We start from the raw sequence: 19,186 nt of genomic DNA on the forward strand, positions 1-19,186 counted from the left end.
AATTGCAGTCATTTTGCTGTGTTTTTGTTTGTTTGTTTGTTTTGTGGTGGTGCTGGTTTCTTTGTTCCAAGTAATTTTTTGTGCTGAGAGAATTTTGTTTGTGGGTTTTCTGTCATTTCCTTCATTGCTGTTGTTTTCATGTTTACTAAATCTTCCTTTTTTTTCCCTCTTTTTTTATTTTGATGTGAAGGTGTATTACTTCTCTTTGAGGTTTCTCTGTAATTATTTTCTTCCCCAGTTTAAAAGAGGCTGTTCTGTCTTGAAATTCACTTGCCTTCCTTTTCTTTGGAAGTTCTGTATCTACACTATTCCCTTTATTTGCTTTTAGTTGTCTTCATTATAAATTCATTATCTCTGGTTCTCTGTTTTATGTCTGTGGATTTGTTTCACTTTAAATGCTTCTACATCGGACCCGACTCAACGGCACTTAACAACAACAACAAAAACAACATCTGAGGTAAGTTTGGGGTATTGTTTGACATACTTTTTCATCTCAAATTGGTGTCTACTGCTGTCGGTTCTCAGTCAAAGAATACCCTTTAATATTTTTGTGAAGTTGGTCTCATTATTGCAAATTTCTTTTATTTTTGTTTATCTGCAAATGTCCTTATTTTTCTGCCATTCTTGAGGGACAGCTTTGCTGATTATATAATTCTTGTTTGGCAATTTTTTCTTTCAGAATTTTGTATTATGTCATTCCATTGTCTTCTTGCCTTCGTGGTTTCTGCTGAGAAATCAGTTTAGTCTTATTGGTTCTCCTTTAGAGATAAATTTTCATTTTCCCCAAGCTGCTGTTAGGAGTCTTTGCTTGTCTTTGCTTTTGGAAAGTTTGATTATGATTTGTATTGGTGCTCTTTCAGCAACTTGAACACGTATCTTCCCATCTTTCATGACGTTAGAGAAATTATCTTCCAACAGCTCTTCAACAATTTCTCTGTGAATTTTATCATCTCTATTCTTGTTCCAGAATTCCAATCACTCTTAAGTTATTCCTCTTCATGGCATCCCAAATAATTCTCATGTTTTCTTCAGATTTTTTCCTTTTTTTCTTGATTGGTCTTTTAGTTTACTAGTACTGAAAGCTTTGTCTTCAAACTTACTAATTTGGACTTCCATCTATTTAAATCTACTCCTTTGCCCTTTCAATGTACTGTCCATTTCTGAAATCTTAGAATTAATCTTCTGAATTTCTTCCTCAGGTTTTGTATTATTTCAAAGTTTCATTTATTTTGTCTGTTCTTATAGTGTTTTCCTGATTTCTTCTAAGCTTTTTTCTGTGTTCTCTTTGCTTTCCTCAATATTCTCTCAGTTTGTTGAAAGTACCTAAATTCTGAATTCTTTTTTCAGGTAGTTCCATTAACTTTTCTTCCTAAGAAAAATTTATAACTCTGTTTCTTAGACTTTCTTTTTTTTAAGAAACTCTCTTATTTCTTCATGTTAGATGAAATTATCTGTTGTTTTCTAGACATTGTGGTGTCTTTGTGTTTATATTTAATTGACGGTTATACATGGTGTATTCTTAGGTTCTCACTAACTGTCTCCTTGTAGGTGTAATTAGAAAATGGAAGTGTGTGCCCAGTTCTCCATTCGCCATTTGTACATCTCAGTTTGGGGTGGCTTTGACTGGTATTGGCTGCTGATCATTTAGTAGAAGAGCTGATTTTGGCTCCTGCCCATTGGGTGGAGCTGCAGAGGGCATGGTTGTGTCTGGGCTGTGTGGGCATGGGCCCTGTCTCCTTTTGGGTTGAGCAAGAAAATAACACACACATAAAAAAATAAAACAAATAAGCAAACAGTAGCGAAGAAAGAAAATAATAAAGAAGACATTTAAAAAACAAAACATAAAAAAGGGCAGCAAAATTAAAAAACAATATAATGCCAAAGAGAAGAAAAGAAGGAAAGTAGAGTAGAATTATAGAAGAGAACATTTAAAAAAAAACCTAGACAAAGCCAAGGAGAGGAAAGATAAAAAGAGAAACAGACTAACGAGTCATAAGGAAAGATGAATAATAAGAAAAACAGAAAGAAGAGGAAGTGATGGGAAAGAGAAACAGAAGATGGGCAGGAAACATAAAAAGGAAGGGAAGGGAGAGAGAGAACAAAGAGAGAAAGAACAAACAAAGAAAAACAATGAAAGGTGAAAAAGAAAAATAGTGCAGGTGCTGGACCCAGAGAGAGGAAAACTCTAGAGTTCTCCTGTTAATCAAAGAGGTCATGAGGTGGCTGAGGGAAGGATGAGATGGTAGCATTCCCAGCACTAAATGGAATTCCTGGAGAAGTAGGCATTGCCCACCTGGACCAAAGGGTCACCAGGGTTTGGGCCAATTCAAGGCTGATCAGGCAGCTCTTGAGCTTTGTATATCTGGAGCAGAGCCCACTCAAATTCAGGTGCTAAGGGGGCACAGTGTGCATTCATCTCACTCTGACTTGGCCCACAATCCTGAACTGTGAAGTCCCAGACAACAGACAGCTGCACTGGGGTGGATGAGGGTAGAAGCTGACCACACCTCCAGTCACCAGGGGAGCATGGAAAACAAGATAGAAACACACCTTTCCATTGTCAGTCCCCAGCATGAATCTGTGCTGCCAGGCCCCAGTCTGTATCTGAAGCTTGCTTCTGAAGCTCAGGGCTCCCGAATCATCATCCATGTATGTTTCATTTGTTTTTGTTTATCTTTGTTGCAGAGGGTCTGGTTAGCATATGTGCCTAGTCCACCATCTTGGTTCCTCTCTGTTTGCACATGTACAGAGCACTCAGTCCAACAGCAGCACAATACACATTCTTTTCCAGTGCACATGAAGCATTCTCCAGAATAGAACATACGTGAGGACACAAAACAAACTTCAATAAATTTTAAAACAGCAAAATATTACAAAACATCTTCTCACATCACATTATAAAGTCAGAAATCAACAATAGGAAGATCAAGGGAAAAATCAAATATATGGAAATTGAATAGCACCCTGCTTAAAAGCTACCTGGCAATACAAGAAATTTAAAAAAAGGAATAAAAAAGTTCCTTGAATCAAACCAGACAAAAATGCTATATACAAAAACTTTGGGGACACAGCAAAAGCAGTACTCAGAGGGCAATTTATAGCAATAAATATACACATTCAAAAAGTAGAAAGAAATAAAATCAACACCTTAACCCAACATCTCCAACAATTAGAACAAGATCAGCAAAATAAAAGAAGTAATAAAGGTTAGAGCAAAATAAATGAAATAGAAAGCAGAAGAACAATAGAAAGAATCAACAAGACAAAAAGTTGGTTCTTTGAAAGGATTAATAAAATAAAATATTTTATTTAATATTAATAAAATTGATAAACATAACAAAAGAAAAGAAGATGCAAATAACATGAATTAGAAATTATATGGACGATGTCACACAGAACCAATGGAAATAAAAAGGATGATAACAGAATACTATTAAGACTTGTACTCCAACAAATTGGCAAACCTGGAAGAAATGGAAAAAATTATAGACACACAACCTACTTAAACAGTCTGAAGTAGAAAACTTAAACAGAACTATAATAAAAGAGGAAATGGATCGTGTCATTAAGAAACTCACCCTCAATCAGAAAAGAAATCAAACAATGTTTTGTGTTGGGCAAATTTGCTGCAAAAGACCTCTTTATGGTGTTAACAAGGACAGACATTACTTTAAGGACTATGTTGTGTCTCACTCAAGTCATCATACTATTACTTCATATGCATGCGAACACTGGACAACGAATAAAGAAGACAGAAGAAGAACTGATGTATTTGAATTACGGTGTTGTTGACGAATACTGAATTAGATGACCAAAAGAACAAACTAATCTGTGTTGGAAGAAGTACAGCCAAAATGCTCCTTAGAAGTGAGGATGTCCTTAGACTATCAGGAAGGATGTCCTTTGAACATCTGGAGAAGGACATCATTTCTGGAAAAGTAGAGGGTCAGTAAAAAAGAGGAAGACGCTCAATGAGATGGGTTGACACCGTGGCTACAACAATGGGTTCAAGAATAGCATTGATTGTGAGGATGGTGCAGAACCAGGCAGGGTTTCCTTCTATTGCACAGTGGGTGCTGTGAGTCAGAACTTACTCAATAGTACTTACTAATAACAGTGTTCCATTGTATGTAATACCACATTTTGTCTATCTCTTCATTAGCTGATGGGTACTGAGGTTGTTTCTACCTTATGAAGTCTGAACAATGCTGCAATGAACACTGAGGTACATGTGTCTGTTCATGTCACTGTTTTCCACAGTGGCTGTATCAGTCTGCATTCCCATCAGCAATGAATAAGGATGAAAAAAAATAAAACAGCAATCATGATAGAAAGTGAGATTTCATGGTGCAGGCTGACTGCTCTGATTGGGACCACAGAAGGACCTGCACAGAATGGGACAAAAATGTAGAGCACAACTCAAGTATTATAAAAATGACCAGCCTTCAAGTGGTCTGAAAAAGACTGGTGGGACCCCCGAGTTATGGTCCTTAGAAACTCTTAAAATCAGGAACTACATGTACCCCTGGGGGATCACCTTTCAGCCAAACACCAGACAGCCCTAGACAGTGAGAAGTAACAAGCATGAGGAACGTTGTTATTGCTAGGAACTGCAGACTCATAGCGACGCTATGTACAACAGAACCAAACCCTAACCAGTCTTGGGCCATCCTTACAATTGTTATGTTCAAGCCCATGGTTGCTGCCATGTGTCAGTCAGTCCAGCTTGTATTTTAAGTGCCTTCCAACCTGAGGGGCTCATCTTCCAGCACTATATCACACAATGTCCTGCTGCTATTTATATATAAGCTTTTCAGTATTAATCCCTCAGAAATAGACTGCACTTTCTTCATCATAGTCTGTCTTAGTCTGGAAGTGCCACTGAAACCTGCCCATCATGGTTGATAGTGTAGCTTCCAGTATCCCAGCAGCATGCAAGCCACTACAGTATTAACAAACTGACAGACCAGTGGTGGCATGAGTAACTTTGTTGTTGCTAAGAGCCATTGAGTTGGTTCTGACTCATAGTGACCCTCTATAGGGTTTCTGAAAAATGGCTGGTGGGTTTGAACCACCATTTTTGAGGTCCAAACTGATCTTGTGGTCAAGTGCTTATCCTACAATGCCACACCAAGACTCTTCAGAAACTTACTCCTCAGTAAAATTAGCCACAGAGACCAAAAGAACAGTATTTGCCCCCAAACAAAGCTCAAAGGCAGGAAGGGGTAGGAAAAGAAGGCCAAATGGAAATGGGAAGCCAGGGAGAAAGTAGGAAGAGTGTTGTTACATTGAAGGAATTACCATCAGTGTTATGAAACAGAATGTGTGTAAATTCTTGCATGGAAAACCTAATTGGCTCTACTTTCACCAAATAAAAATTAAATTTTTTAAAAAATAAAATAAGATTTCTCCACATGATCAATATTTGTTATTTTCTGTTTGTTTGTTTTAGGCATCTTACTGAAAATGAAGTGGGCTATTTGTCTTTTTGCTGTTAATTGTAAAAGTTTCATATGTATTTTGAGTATTAACCCTTATCCTAGTGTGGCGCTGGAGAAACACTGGACTGCTATTTGTAAGGTTGGCAGTTCAAGTCCACCAGTTGCTACTCAGAAACCCTATACAGGGTCGCTATGAGTTGAAACCTACTCTATGGCACCTAACAACAATGACAACAACAACACTTATCAGATATATGGTCCCTGGAAAGCATCTCCTAATCTGTTCATTTTTTCACTTCTTTTGATAAAGTTCTTTTATGAGTCTTTAATTTTTATGGAGTCCACTTAATCTATTTTGTCTTTTGTTGTTTGTGCTTTTGTTATTATGTCAGGTAATCCGTGGTAAAGATTAGCTATCAAAGACTCTTTCATGATTCCTATTTTAATTTCTTTAGAGATCTGATCACTATCTGAAGTGATCTAATTCAATGTGTTGCTTACCTTCTGTGTCTCTGCTATACAACTATGTTCTGTGAGAACAGAGATCTTGTTTGGTTATTCCCGCCGACCCTGTGGTCCAAACTGATCTTCCAGTCCAGCGCATTATCTTACAGCACCACACCAGGACTCCTAGGAAGTAGTAGGTACTCAATAAACATGGTTGAGTAAGTAAGCAAGTCAAAACATTTGGCTAAATCGTGATTTGTGGTGAACAGTCCTTTTATCGAAGGGTCTTTCTTTACTCTCGTTATCAAACTCCACATTATTTTTTTGTGAGGATTTCATTGCAGAAACTTTGGAAAACTTGTAGCCAAGTTAGTTATCCAACATCTCTAAATCTATTTGGATTTACAGGGCTGAAGACAACTGCAGGGGCCGCTGAAACGATTCATCTCATTCTGGAGGGATACCAGGAAAAAAGTTTAAAAAGTTCATGGAAAACTGGAATAGGAAGAAAAATGGAATTTTTCCGTGAACTTTTGAAGCCCCCTCAAATAAGCATGAGCCATATTCTTTTTAGTAGGCAACTTATGGGAAAAGTATTTTCTTGATTTCCTTCCTCTAATGGATTCAGCCAGATTATAAGAATCCAGATCTTTTGTGTTTGGTGTGCGGGTCATTAATGAAGCCCACCACCTTTTTCTGTCCATCCTTAAAGTTTTCATTTTGAAATCATGAAAAGTTCTCATGTACCCTGCCACTTCTTGTCCTTCTACTCAATGGCCTGGGATTCCAAGCCTCTTCTAGAAAGTCATTTCTTTATTGAGCACCTACAAAGAAAAACCACTGGAAATCACATTTTGAGTGGTTCTCAAACTTTACTGTGCATTACCATATCATGTAAATTGGTTAAAAATGCAGGTCTATGGGTTGTAACCCTAATTTAGTAAGTCTAAGATGTTGTTGTTGTTGTTAAGTGCCGTCGAGTCGGTTCCGACCCATAGCGACCCTGTACAGGGTTTCTGAGGGTGTAAATCTTTACAGGAGTAGAAAGCCTTATCTTTCTCCCGCGGAGCGGCTGGTAGTTTCGAACCGCTGACTTTAAGGTTCGCAGCCCGATTCGTAAACACTACGCTAGGATCCTGGATTTGCACTTTTAAATTAATAACACATCTGATGCAGGTGTGCCAACTTCACTTAGACAAACATCTAAGGGTAATCAGCTAGTATTTATGAGTGTGTTAAAAATATAGTTGAATCCAACGTTGTTGTTAAGTGCCGTCAAGTCAGTTCTGACCCATAGAGACCCTGTATAGGGTCTCTAAGGAGCAGCTGATGAGCTTGAACTGTCAACCTTGTGATTCAAAGTGACTTTTCAGCACAGTGCTTAACCCACAGTGCCACAGCAGCTCCTTGTTCCACAGTCCTATTGAAGTCCTCATCACCACCACCAAAGCAAATGACACAGAAAGACTAGTTCTCTACGTTTGCTTACATGATGGGCCTTTGTTGTCTTTTCCCAACTCTACTGTTGACAAAGATTCTACTCCACGTAGCTCTTTCTTAAATAGAATTGCTTAAATTAAATCTTTACAAAAAAAATATAAATATCTAGATATTTTTTATTTTAAAAGATACCCTCAAAGCATCAAAATAAGATTCGTCACTCTTTTTCTTAATTTTCCAAATAGTTGTAGTCTCAAGGTATAAACTCGGGTTAGGCTTTGACCATCTTATTGGTTTGCCACCAAATACCACAGAGATATGAGCAGCACCTTGAAGCCTTAGTCTTATTATTTCCCTCTGTACTTGGCCATGGATTGGGCCACCTTCTGAAGCCTCTTTGTCTCCATGTTTTGTACCTTCTTTGAAGCATAACTTCTGCTTGCACACCTTTCATGATTTGGCTCCAGACTGTTGCTCCTGCCGTCAGAAGACATTTCATGGTGTTGGGGGTTTATTAAGATTTACGTTGGTCTGCAGCCTGGGCTGACTCTTATTTACAGAAGTATAGGTCCAAAGAGAAGTCTTGGATGGTGCAAACAGTTACCATGCTTAGTTGCTAACAAAAAATGTGGGACATCTAAGTCCACTCAGAGGTGTTTACAAAGAAAGGCCTGGTGAACTGCTTTAAAAAAACTCAGTCATTGAAAGTCCAATCACCAGGAGTTAGAATTGACGCAACAACAACTGGGAAGCAAATAGTCCTAAAGAATTGTAGGGTCAAAGGTCAGGGGTAGCTGTAGGCTCTCCAAGATGGCTAGGTCACACAAACAGCCATGATATTTCCAATCACCTCATATGCAAGTGAAAGTTGAACAGTGACTAAGAAAGACCATAGAAGAATTGATGACTTGAATAATGGTATTGGAGAAGAATATTAAAAGCGCCATGGACTACCAGAAGAACAAACCAATCTATGTTGGAAGAAAAACAGCCAGAAGGCTCCCTTGGAGACCAGGATGGCTAGACTTCGTCTCTCATACTTTGGACATATTGTCAGGAGAGACCAGTCCCTGGAGAAGGGTATCATGTTTGGTAAAGTAGAGGGTCGGAGAAAAAGAGGAAGACCCCCAGTGAGATGGATTGGCACAGTGGCCACAGTGGGCTCAAGTGTAGCAACAACTGTGAGGTTGGCTCAGGACCAAGCAGTGTTTCATTCTGTTGTGCATAGGGTCCCTATGAGTTGGTACTAACTCCTTGGCACCTAACAACAACAACAAAGGAAATTCCCAGCAAGTTCCCTGAGGGCAGGCCTTCTTCTCCCCGGCCTGGTCTGGAGAATTCTGCCTGAGGACAAAGCAGCTGCCATACTGCTGGATAATGATCAAGAAGAACTCAAATGAAGGCTAAATTTATGTCAAGATTCAAAATGGAGTTAGGGCTTCCAAGGTAAAGCACAGCCTTCCACAAACCAAGTGCTTCAGGATTTAAGCTCCAATGCACCCCCTACTGTGAGACTTGTTTCCTGGAGTTTAGGCCAAAACCCTGTTTGGGCATGTGGTCCCAGGCCAGGTTCCACGAGCCACACCTGTGCGTCCCTGTGGTGGCGCGGGGGTGTGCAGGAGGCTCTGACCCACTTGGTGTGGCCTGGGGTTCCCTGGTAGCCATTTCCCTAACACAACACTAGAACCCTCAAACCTGTATGGTGTGCCAGCAATTTACTTAATCAAAATGCTTTGTTTGTGTTCTCTTTCTCTCTTAGGCTGTTATCTCGGAGTAACTTGTTTGGGTGTCTGGAAAAGCATCCTCAGATATCATCTTACAATGAAACTTTGTTCCCATGTTTATACAAGTGTGTCTGTGGACGTGTCTGTATGTGCTGATTTGAGTGGTGGTGTAGGAGAGACAGGGAAGAAACTGCAGCGAGACGAAGACCAGGATGATGGATGGAAAGGTCAGTCTCTGAAGCTCCTATTCCTAGTTACCCCTTGCTTACCATGCTTTCTGATAACTTATGCTTGTGGTCTTTGCCTAAGCTGTTACATCTCCTGGTATCCCCTCATATGGCTGTCTCTTGCTCGTCCTTCAGTCTCTGGCAGGCCCCTCATCTAGGCCACCTCTCTCCTGTGCTCCCATGACTGGCTTGCCCATCAGAGCCTTCTGTCCTCTTTATGGCATTGTGAATAAATCAGACCCTCTGTGTCCTGACCTCTCTCCCATTAGACTTGGAGCTCTTTGAAATCAGAGACCATCTTAGCCCAACTATATATATGCTTCACAGGTAGAATGCACTCAAATTTTTGCTGAGTGAATAAGTGAAATTTGAACCTCTACAGAACCAATTTGATGGCACTTAACAACAACAACAATTGTACTGTTTAGGCAACTGAGGCAGCAAACTCTTACTTTGTTGTTGTTGTTGTTAGGTGCCATCAAGTCGGTACCGACTCATAGCGACTTTATGCACAGCAGAACGAAACACTGCCTGATCATAGGCCAAGCTCACTACCAGATCCCCACAATCACAGCTAATCACAGAATTTCTGCTGACTTGCAACCTGACTCCTCACTCTCAGCGACAGGATGGAGATTCCCGGGGCCAATAGGGGTTGTGCTAAAGAGGAACAAAGCTGGGAGAGCAGACTTGTTTGGGGTGGTGCCTCTCAGTGGAAAGGTGAGTATTTCTACTGCCTTTGTAGTACCTTCTCAGACCTGGACTCGAATCTTACGGAGGACTGAGTCTGCCACACACCAATCAATTTTGTTCACTCAGGACATACAAAGAATAATGCAAATATTTGCATTCTGTAGACTCAAGTAGTCTTGCAATTGCCTGGAATTTTCCATTGCTTTATATACATGCAAATGCTAGACGTTACACTATGAATAAGGAAGACTGAAGAATTCATGAATGTGAATAATGGTGTTAGCAAACAATACTGAAATACACCAGGGACAGCCAGAAGAATGACCAAATCTTGGAGAGTATAGACAGACTGGTCGCTAAAATCCAGGCGGGTAAGACTTCTTCTCATGTTCTTTGGACATGTTATCAAGAGGGACCAGTCCCTGGAGAGCAACACCATGCTTGGTAAAGTCGACAGTCAGAAAAAAAGAGGAAGACTCTCAGTAAGATGGCTTGGCACATTAGCTGCAGCACTGGGCTCAAATATAGCACAACTGTAAGGGTGTGCAACGTTGTGTCCCGTTATACATCAAGTCACTATGAGTTGGAATGGACTTGATGGCACTTTAAAACAATAACATGGATATGTTTTTGTTGTTGTTGTTATGTGCCATTCAGTTTGTTCCAACACATAGGGTTTCCAAGGAGAGACTGATGATCTTGAACCACTGACCTTGCAGTTCAAACCAACTTTGCAATCCAGTGCACTAACCCATAGCGTCACACCAGGACTCCCACATGAATGTAGAAGCATATTTATGATACAATGTTGGTGAAGATTTTAAAAGGTATATGTAGAGAAAATAATTGTGAATGTCTTAATGATTCATATTATTAGTTCTTTACAATTTATGTAAAATACTACTACCTTTGCGGCCAGTGAGCACATGAAGTCTTATTGATTAAATAGAGTGAGTTTAAGTGACTTAGGTTGTTATAAATGAAAAACATGTGGTTAAGAGTCAAGTATCTTTGGGGAAGATGGAGGGAAGCGACAGTAGAGCACAGGGTAGGGGGCAGACACATCATATTTCTGGTGTTGGTGAGGGCAGTACACAAGAAAGGGGAGGGGTGGAAGAACAAGGTACACAGGGGAACTCTGAGACAGGTTGTTGTTGTTAAGTGCCATCGAGTCGGTTCCGACCCATAGCGACCCAGTACAGGGTTTCCAAGAGGTGTAAATCTTTACGGGAGTAGAAAGCCTCATCTTTCTCCCACGGAGCGACTGGTAGTTTGGAACCACTGATCTTAAGGTTCACAGCCCGATTCATAACCACTACGCTACCAGAGCTCCTGAGACAGGTTAGCATAGGCTAAATGGGACAGAGGCAAATAGTGATGCATGCTCAACCTTGGAACAACAGGGCTCTGTGATACAGGGATCCAGGTGTAGTTTGAAGAGGGGAAATAATGCTAAAATGCTTGAATGTCTTATAAATATTGGTTTCTTTTGCCTACTATAGTAAATAGACACTTGAGTGGGATAGAAAGGAATGTTGGGAAACATGAATACAGAAAACTTGTAAGCCCATCTTCAGCCTATAAATGATTGGTTAACCTAAATGAGTTTCTACAACTTGCCCAGTGAACTAGGCCTTTTGCGGAGCCTTTGTAGAGTATAAGACCTTAGGTGGACTCCTGAGTCCCATCCAGAATAGAAAGGACAAGCAGACCAGCCTGGAACAGCTAGAGCAACAGAAGATACATCTTCAAAGAAAGATCAATAGGAAAAACCCAAAACAAAAATGGCAGTATGACTGGCTACTACAAGAATAAGCAAGTTGTTCACCAGGAAGCCATCAAGGCAAGCAATCAAGTTCCCTCAGGACAAACCCCTTCTAAGATTGAAACTCAAAGAGAACACATGAGCAGGCATGTAAGCTTGCTGGCGACCATTCCATTGGTGAGTGAAAGAGAGGGAAAGGCAGCAATGAAGAAACAGGCTGAGTTCAGCCACAGTCCATTGACTCCCCCTTGACCTGGAGATGAGAGAGAAAAGAGGAAGGGCTGGTTGGTTCAAAGAGTGGTAAGACCTGGGGACTCCTGAGCCCATGGACAAGGACATAACCACAGAAGGCTAGAGCTGAGAGTGAAGCATCCAGCTGATATGAAGTGAGGGGAGATGCACAAGAATACTCTACCTTGCAGATAGTACCCATTTGACCTAGCCTTGATGGCTTGACAATCAGAACTCGAGTAGAGGAAGGTAAAAAAAAAAAAAAAATTTTTATAAAGGAAACGAGGGTAAATTGCAACAATTTGATGAACTTGCCCTATACTCATAGAGGTAGTAGCTCTAAATACCAACAGAGAGGGAAGGACTTGTCACATCAAGTATCTATGCTATCCCTTGTACACAGGGTAGATAGGGACGGGCAACTTAGACACTGGCTACCTAAAATGAGGGGGTGATAAAGGCACAAAGTGACTAGCTTACAAGCTTTCACAAGGGAATTTAGTTTAAGAGTGTGTGAGGGAAGATAGAGTCCCCACTGAATAGTTTTCATCTTGTCTAGATGTGTCTGGTAAAAAGAGATGGGGATAAGATTCTTATGAATCAATAGTGAGTAATTGTTATCATGACTAATTGAGACTGTCACAATTATAAAAGAAGTTTTATATCAGAAAGGGTGGAGTAGTTCATCTTACAGTTCAGAAACAGAGGACCCTAAGACCATCAAGGGAGAAGATCACAAGTGGAATGCGAGACCTTATCCAGAAAAGCAATGACACCAGAGATGGAGGCAGAGATGGGGACATGGAGAGAGAAAACAGCTGAGGACTCTAGATTCATGGGAAGAGAGGGACTGAGAGCTGGCGCCAGGAGGCAGACTTGCAGAATGTGGTCTTTGGTGGTTTAAATTATAATATATGCCTGAGTGTATAAAAAAAAAAAAAGCTAAAATGAATAGAAAGAAATATTGTTAACTGATGGTACATGGAGGGGATTATAATCATTGTAATGAAACAAGGTGTATGCTTTGTTGAATGTAAAACTGTTGATCTGCCCTGTAAACTTTCACTCAATTCCAATAAAAACTTTTTTTTTTTTAAATAAAAGGACCAATAAATAACATCATAACAAACTGAGAAAATGTTGATATAGCCAACAATTTTATTTTATTTGGGTCTGCAAACAATGCTCATGGGAGTAGCAGTCAAGAATTCAAACAATATATTTTATTGTGCCTCAATTTTTGTTGGTTTAATTTCTCAATCACTAACACACAGATCCACCACTCATCTATCGGTTTGTTATACTTTGGAGGCTTGCATGTATGAGGGTGAGTCCAAAAAGAAAAAAGTCAACTATCTGACTCTGATTAATGATGTCAATGGAAATAGTACTGATAAAAATCATCAGCGAGCTGTCAACAAAGGAAAACAGTGTGTCTGAAATAATGCAATTGCTTACGACACCATCTAGCCCAAGTGTTGTTGTTATTGTTGCTAAGTGCCATGGAGTATAGGGTTTCCAAGGAGCAGGTGGTGAATTTGAACTGCTGACCTTGTAGTTGAACAGTCTAGTGCTTATCCTACAAGGCCACACCATGATCTTCCTAGTCCAAGTATTCACTAGAAATATGGTTTGACGTTTAGGGTGGGTAGAAAGCTGTGACATTTGGTCTTATCTTGAAATGCTTTCTGCTTAGAAGTATTTGAGAGAAAAGTAAGATATATTCTCTCTCTCAAACACAAATTTTATATGGGTTTAAGAAATCAACAACACATAGTTAAGAAAGACTACGTTTAATAAAATGTTAAAGTGATTTTTCTTTTTTATTATATAAACAGTACGTGTGTAGGACAGGAAAAGTTTTAAAGTCCAGTAAGTTTGGCCTTTTAGAAGAATTTTAAATTCATTCCACATTTTTCCCCATTTTGTCCAGGATCACCGTGTGTGTCAATAGTGGTAGCTGGGTGCCGTCTAGTTCTTTGGTCCCGCATAGATGATGCTGTGTTTTGGGTAGACTGTTAGTCTATAGACTAGCTTCTTCACTGAGTCTAGGGTTTTCTGCTTTATCTTTTGCTTCGGACAAGTAGAGACCAATGACTGTCATCTTAAATGGTAACTCACAAACTTTTACAATTCTGGATGCTACTCACCAACGTAGTAGGCAAAACATAAACTTTATGAACTATGTTATGCCAATTGACCAAGTTGTCTCATGAGACTACGCCTTCAAACTCAATAAACCAATCTCACAAGTACACATGTATACATACATATATATGTATATGTTGTTGATTAGTGTCATCAAGTCAGTTCTGACTCATAGTGACCCTGTATAGGGTATTCAAGGAGTGGTTGGTGAATTTGAACCACCAACCTTGCAGTTCAAACCAAACTTGTGGTCCAGTGCTTATCTTACAGTGCCATACCAGAACTCCTATATATGTCCTGGGATGGCGCACTGGACCAAATGGTCGGTTTGAACTTTAAGGTCATCAATTCAAACTCACTAACTGCTCCTTAGAAACTCTATATAGGATCATTATGAGTTGGAACCAACTTGACGGCACTTAACAACAACATTTAATATATATATGAATAAGGAGCTCTGGTAGCATAGTGGTTACGAATTGGGCCGCTCCACAGGAGAAAGATGAGTACCAGCAGAGTCACCCATGGTGGACAGGTTTCAATGGAGCTTCCAGACTAAGACAGACTAGGAACAAGGAGAGGCTGACTGCTTCTGAAGGTCTACCCGCTGAAAACCTTCTATTTAGCAGGAGAGCATTGTCAGATGTAGTGCTGGAAGAAGAGCCCCTCAGGCTGGAAGGCACTCAAATTATGACTGGGGAAGAGCTGTCTCCTCAAAGTAGAGTTGACTGGGATGATGTAAATGGAGCAAAACTTTCAGAATCAGCATTTGCTGATGGGGCACAACACAAAATGAGAAGAAACATCTGTAAACATCCATTAATAATCAGAGCCTGGGATGTATGAAGTATGAATCTAAGAAAAATGAAGTTGTCAAAAATGAACTGACATGTATAAAGGTCGATATACTAGGCATTAGTGAACTGACAGAGGTTCAAGCTGCAGTCAGACAAAGACATGGAATCAGGGACCTCATTGCTGACATCAGATGGCTCTTGGCTGATAGCAGAAAGTATCAGAAAGCTGTTTACATGTGCTCTATTGACTTCACAGAGGCTTTCAGTTGTGTGGCTCATGACAAGCTTTGGACTGCATTTCAGAGAATGAGGATTCAGGAACACTTAATTGTGATCATAAAGAATTGTACATAGGCCAGCAGGCAGTTATTTGAACAGAACAAGGAGACACTGAGTGGTTTCAAATTAGGAAAGGTATGCAACCAGGGCTGTATTCTTTCACCATACTTTATTCAATCTGTACACTGAGCAAATAATCCGAGAAGCTGAATTATATGAAGAAGAGCATGGTATCAGGATTAGAGGAAGACTCATTAACAACCTGCAATATGCAGATGATACAACCCCACTTACTGAATGTGAAAAGGATTTAAATTACTTACTGATGAAAATCAAGGACCACAGCCTTCAGTATGGGTTACACCTCAATGTAAAGAAAACAGAACTCCTCACCACTGGACCAATAAACCACATCATGATAAATGGAGAAAAGTTTGAAGTTGTCAAAGACTCCATTTTGCTTGGATCCAGTATCAACACTCATGGAAGCAGCAGTCAAGAAATCAAACGACGTATTACACTAGGCAAATCAATCTGCTGCATAAAATCTCTTTAAAGTGTTCAAGAGCAAAGATGTCAGCTTGAAGACTAAGTGTGGCTGGTCCAAGCCATGGTATTTTCAATAACCTCATATGATGTGAAAGTTGGACAACGAATAAGGAAGACCATTAGAAGAACGGATGCATTTGAGTTATGGTGCTGGAGAAAAAGATTAAAATACCATGGAGTGCTAGAAGGACAAACAAATATGTATTGTCAGAATTACAATCAGAATGCTCCTTGGAGACTCTCATACTTCAGACATACATCATCAGGAGGGACCAGTACCTGGAGAAAGACATCCGGCTAGGTAAAGTGGAGGGTCAGTGAAAAAAAGGATGATCCCCCCGATGAAACTGAATGGCATAGAGGCAGCAGTAATGGGCTCAAGCTTAACAACATGTGTGAGGATGGTGCAGCACAGGGCAGTGTTTTGCTCTGTTGTGCATAAGGTCACTATGAGTCAGATTCGAATCAAAGGCACCTAACAACAGTGAGTAGAAATGGACTGACAATGGCCATTCTGAAGCTGACAATCACATGACAGGAAGGTTTCCTATGACAGGAAGGACAAATTGCTGAGGAATGGAGCCACATTCATCATTAAAAAGAACATTTCAAGATCTGCTTGAAGTACAAGGCTGTCTGTGATAGGATAATATCCATAACCTACAAGGAAGACGACTATTATTCAAATTTACATACCTATCACTAAAGCCAGTGATGATGAAATTGAAAAATTCTGAGTCCTGGTGTGGTGCTGTAGGATAAAGCATTGGATCACAAGATCGGTTTGAACTACAAGGTCAGTGACTCAAACCCACCTCCCATATCTTGGTAACTCTGCACATGAGTCAAAACCAACTCTACAGCACTTAACAACAGCAACACCAACTTCTTCAGTCTGAAATTGATCAAACATCCATTAAGATGTTCTGATAATTACTGGTGATTGGAATGCAAAGGTTGTAAACAAAGAGGAAGCATCAGGAGATGGAAAACATGGCCTTGGTGATAAAAACGATGCTGGATGTTGCATGATAGAATTTGGTAAGAACAATGACTTATTCATTGCAAATGCTTTTATTAAACAACATAAAAGGAGACTATGCACATGAACCTCGCCAGACTGAATACACAGAAATCAAAATGACTGCATCTGTGGAAATAGACGGTGGAAAAGTTCCATATCGTCCGTCAAAACAACACTAGGGGCAGTCTGTGGAACGGACAATCAATTTTAAGATAAGCACTGCACTGCGATCCACAGGTCGGAGGTTCAAACCCACTAGCTGGTCTTTGGGAACCTTGTACAGTGTCGCTGGGGGTTGGAATTGACTCCATGGCACTTAACAACAACAACAAGTTCAGGCTGAAGCTGAGGAAAATTAAAACAAGTCAATGAGGTAAAAAAAATTTGACTTTTTTTTAGGCAAATCTGAATTTGGAGATCATCTCAAGAACAGAGTTGATGCATTATAGACACTAATGACCAATGACCAGAAGAGTGGTGGGATGACACCGAGAACATCATACAGGAAGAAAGCAACAGGAAAGAAAGAACAGCTAAAATGGATGTCCGAGGAAACTTGCTCTCCAGTAGAGAGATGTTAAAGTTCAAGGAAGAGGCTATGAAAGAGCTGAACAAAAATTTTCAAAGACAGTCAGGAAGACAAAGTCAAATATTATAATGAAATGTGCAAAGATCTGGAGTTGGAAAACCAAAAGGGAAGAACAACTCAGCATTTCTCAAGCTGTAAGAACAGAAGAAAAAAGTCAAGTCTCACCTTGAAATATTAAAGGATTGTTGTTGTTAAGTGCCATCGAGTCAATTCTGACTCACAGCAACCCTGTATAGGGTTTCTGAGGAGCAGCTGATGGGTTTGAACCACCAATCTTGTGAATCAAACTGACTCTGCAGTCCAGTGCATTATCCTGAAGCGCTGCACCAGGCAAAATATTGTATGATGCAGAAAGCATCAACAGAAGATGGACAATGTACACAGAGCCACTGCACCAAAAAGAAATGATTGATGTTCAACCATTTCAAGAAGTAGCACATGATCAAGAACCAATAATATTGAAAGAAGAAGTCCAAGCTGCATGGAAGGCATTGGTGAAAAACAAGGCTCCAGGAATTGATATAATGCAAATGGAAACCTTTTAACAAATGAATACAGTGTTGGTGGCAATTCCTCATCTCTGCCAAGAAATCAGGAAGACAGCTGACTGGAGGGGATTCAATTTGTGCCTATTCCTAAGAGAGATGACCTAACAGAATGCAAAAATCATCAAACAATATTATTAATATCACATGCAAGTAAATAGTGCTGAAGATAATTTTTAAATGGCTGCAACAATACATCAACAGAGCACTGCCAGAAAGTCAAGTGGGAGTCAGAAGGGATTTCATTGTTGACATCAGCTGGATCTTGGCTGAAAGTAGAGAATACCAGAAGATGCTCGTTTTTGCTTTATTAACTACACAAAGGTATTCAGCTGTGTGAATCATAACAAAGTATGGATAACATTGTGAAGAATGGAAATTCCAGAATATTTCACTGTGCTCACTGGAACCTGTACACAGACCAAGAAGCACCAAGGCTGTATTCTTTCACTATACTTCTTCAGTCTGTGTGCTGAGCAAATAATCCAAGAAACTGGATTATATGAAGAAAAAATGTGGTATCAGTACCAATGCAAGACTCATTAACAATCTGTGATATGCCGGTAACACAACCTTCCTTGCTTAAAATGAAGAGGACTTAAATTACTTACTGATGAAGACCAAAGACTATAGCCTTCAGCGTGGGTTGTACCTCAATGTAAAGAAAACGAAATTCTCACTTTCAGACCGTGTTTGAAACACATGACGAGAGTGCATCTTAGAAGACAGCGGTGTGAGACTTCATCCCTCATACTTCTGACATGTTATCAGGAGGAATAGTTACTGGAAAAGAACATCATGCTTGGTAGAGCAGAGGGTCAGTGATAAAGAAGACCCCTACGAGATGGGTTGGCACAGTGGCAGCAGTAATGGGCTGAAGTGTAGCAACAATTATGAGGATGGTACAGAACCGGGCAGTGTTTCATATTGTTGTGCTTAGCATTACTATGACTCAAAACGAACTCGAAAACACCTAACAACACACATATACACATACATGTATACTTATTTATCTGTGTAACCACATGCATATTTTTGGTTATTATTGCTGTTGTTGGAAAATTATACATGTTATAGCATTTACCTAAAGTCTGCTGTATTCTTGTGTATTTACTATTATTATTTACTTTGATCAACTTGTACACACTTCACCCACATTCAGGATTGCCTTTGCCATCACTAAAAATGTGTCTACTATCTACAAAGTGATTTTCCCTCCTTCCATCACCTCATCCCTGGTAACCATAAATGAACTTTGATTTCTGTATATATAGCTATACTTTTATA

At 39.8% G+C, this 19,186-nt stretch overlaps 1 pseudogene; it reads left to right on the forward strand.

Moving 5' to 3' along the window:
* Positions 1–9,908: 9,908 nt before the first annotated feature.
* Positions 9,909–19,186, forward strand: part of LOC102829487 — a 69,622-nt pseudogene continuing 60,344 nt past the window's right edge.

The sequence above is a fragment of the Chrysochloris asiatica genome, unplaced genomic scaffold (genome assembly GCF_000296735.1).
Source record: "Chrysochloris asiatica unplaced genomic scaffold, ChrAsi1.0 scaffold00005, whole genome shotgun sequence".
Classification (NCBI taxonomy): domain Eukaryota; kingdom Metazoa; phylum Chordata; class Mammalia; order Afrosoricida; family Chrysochloridae; genus Chrysochloris; species Chrysochloris asiatica.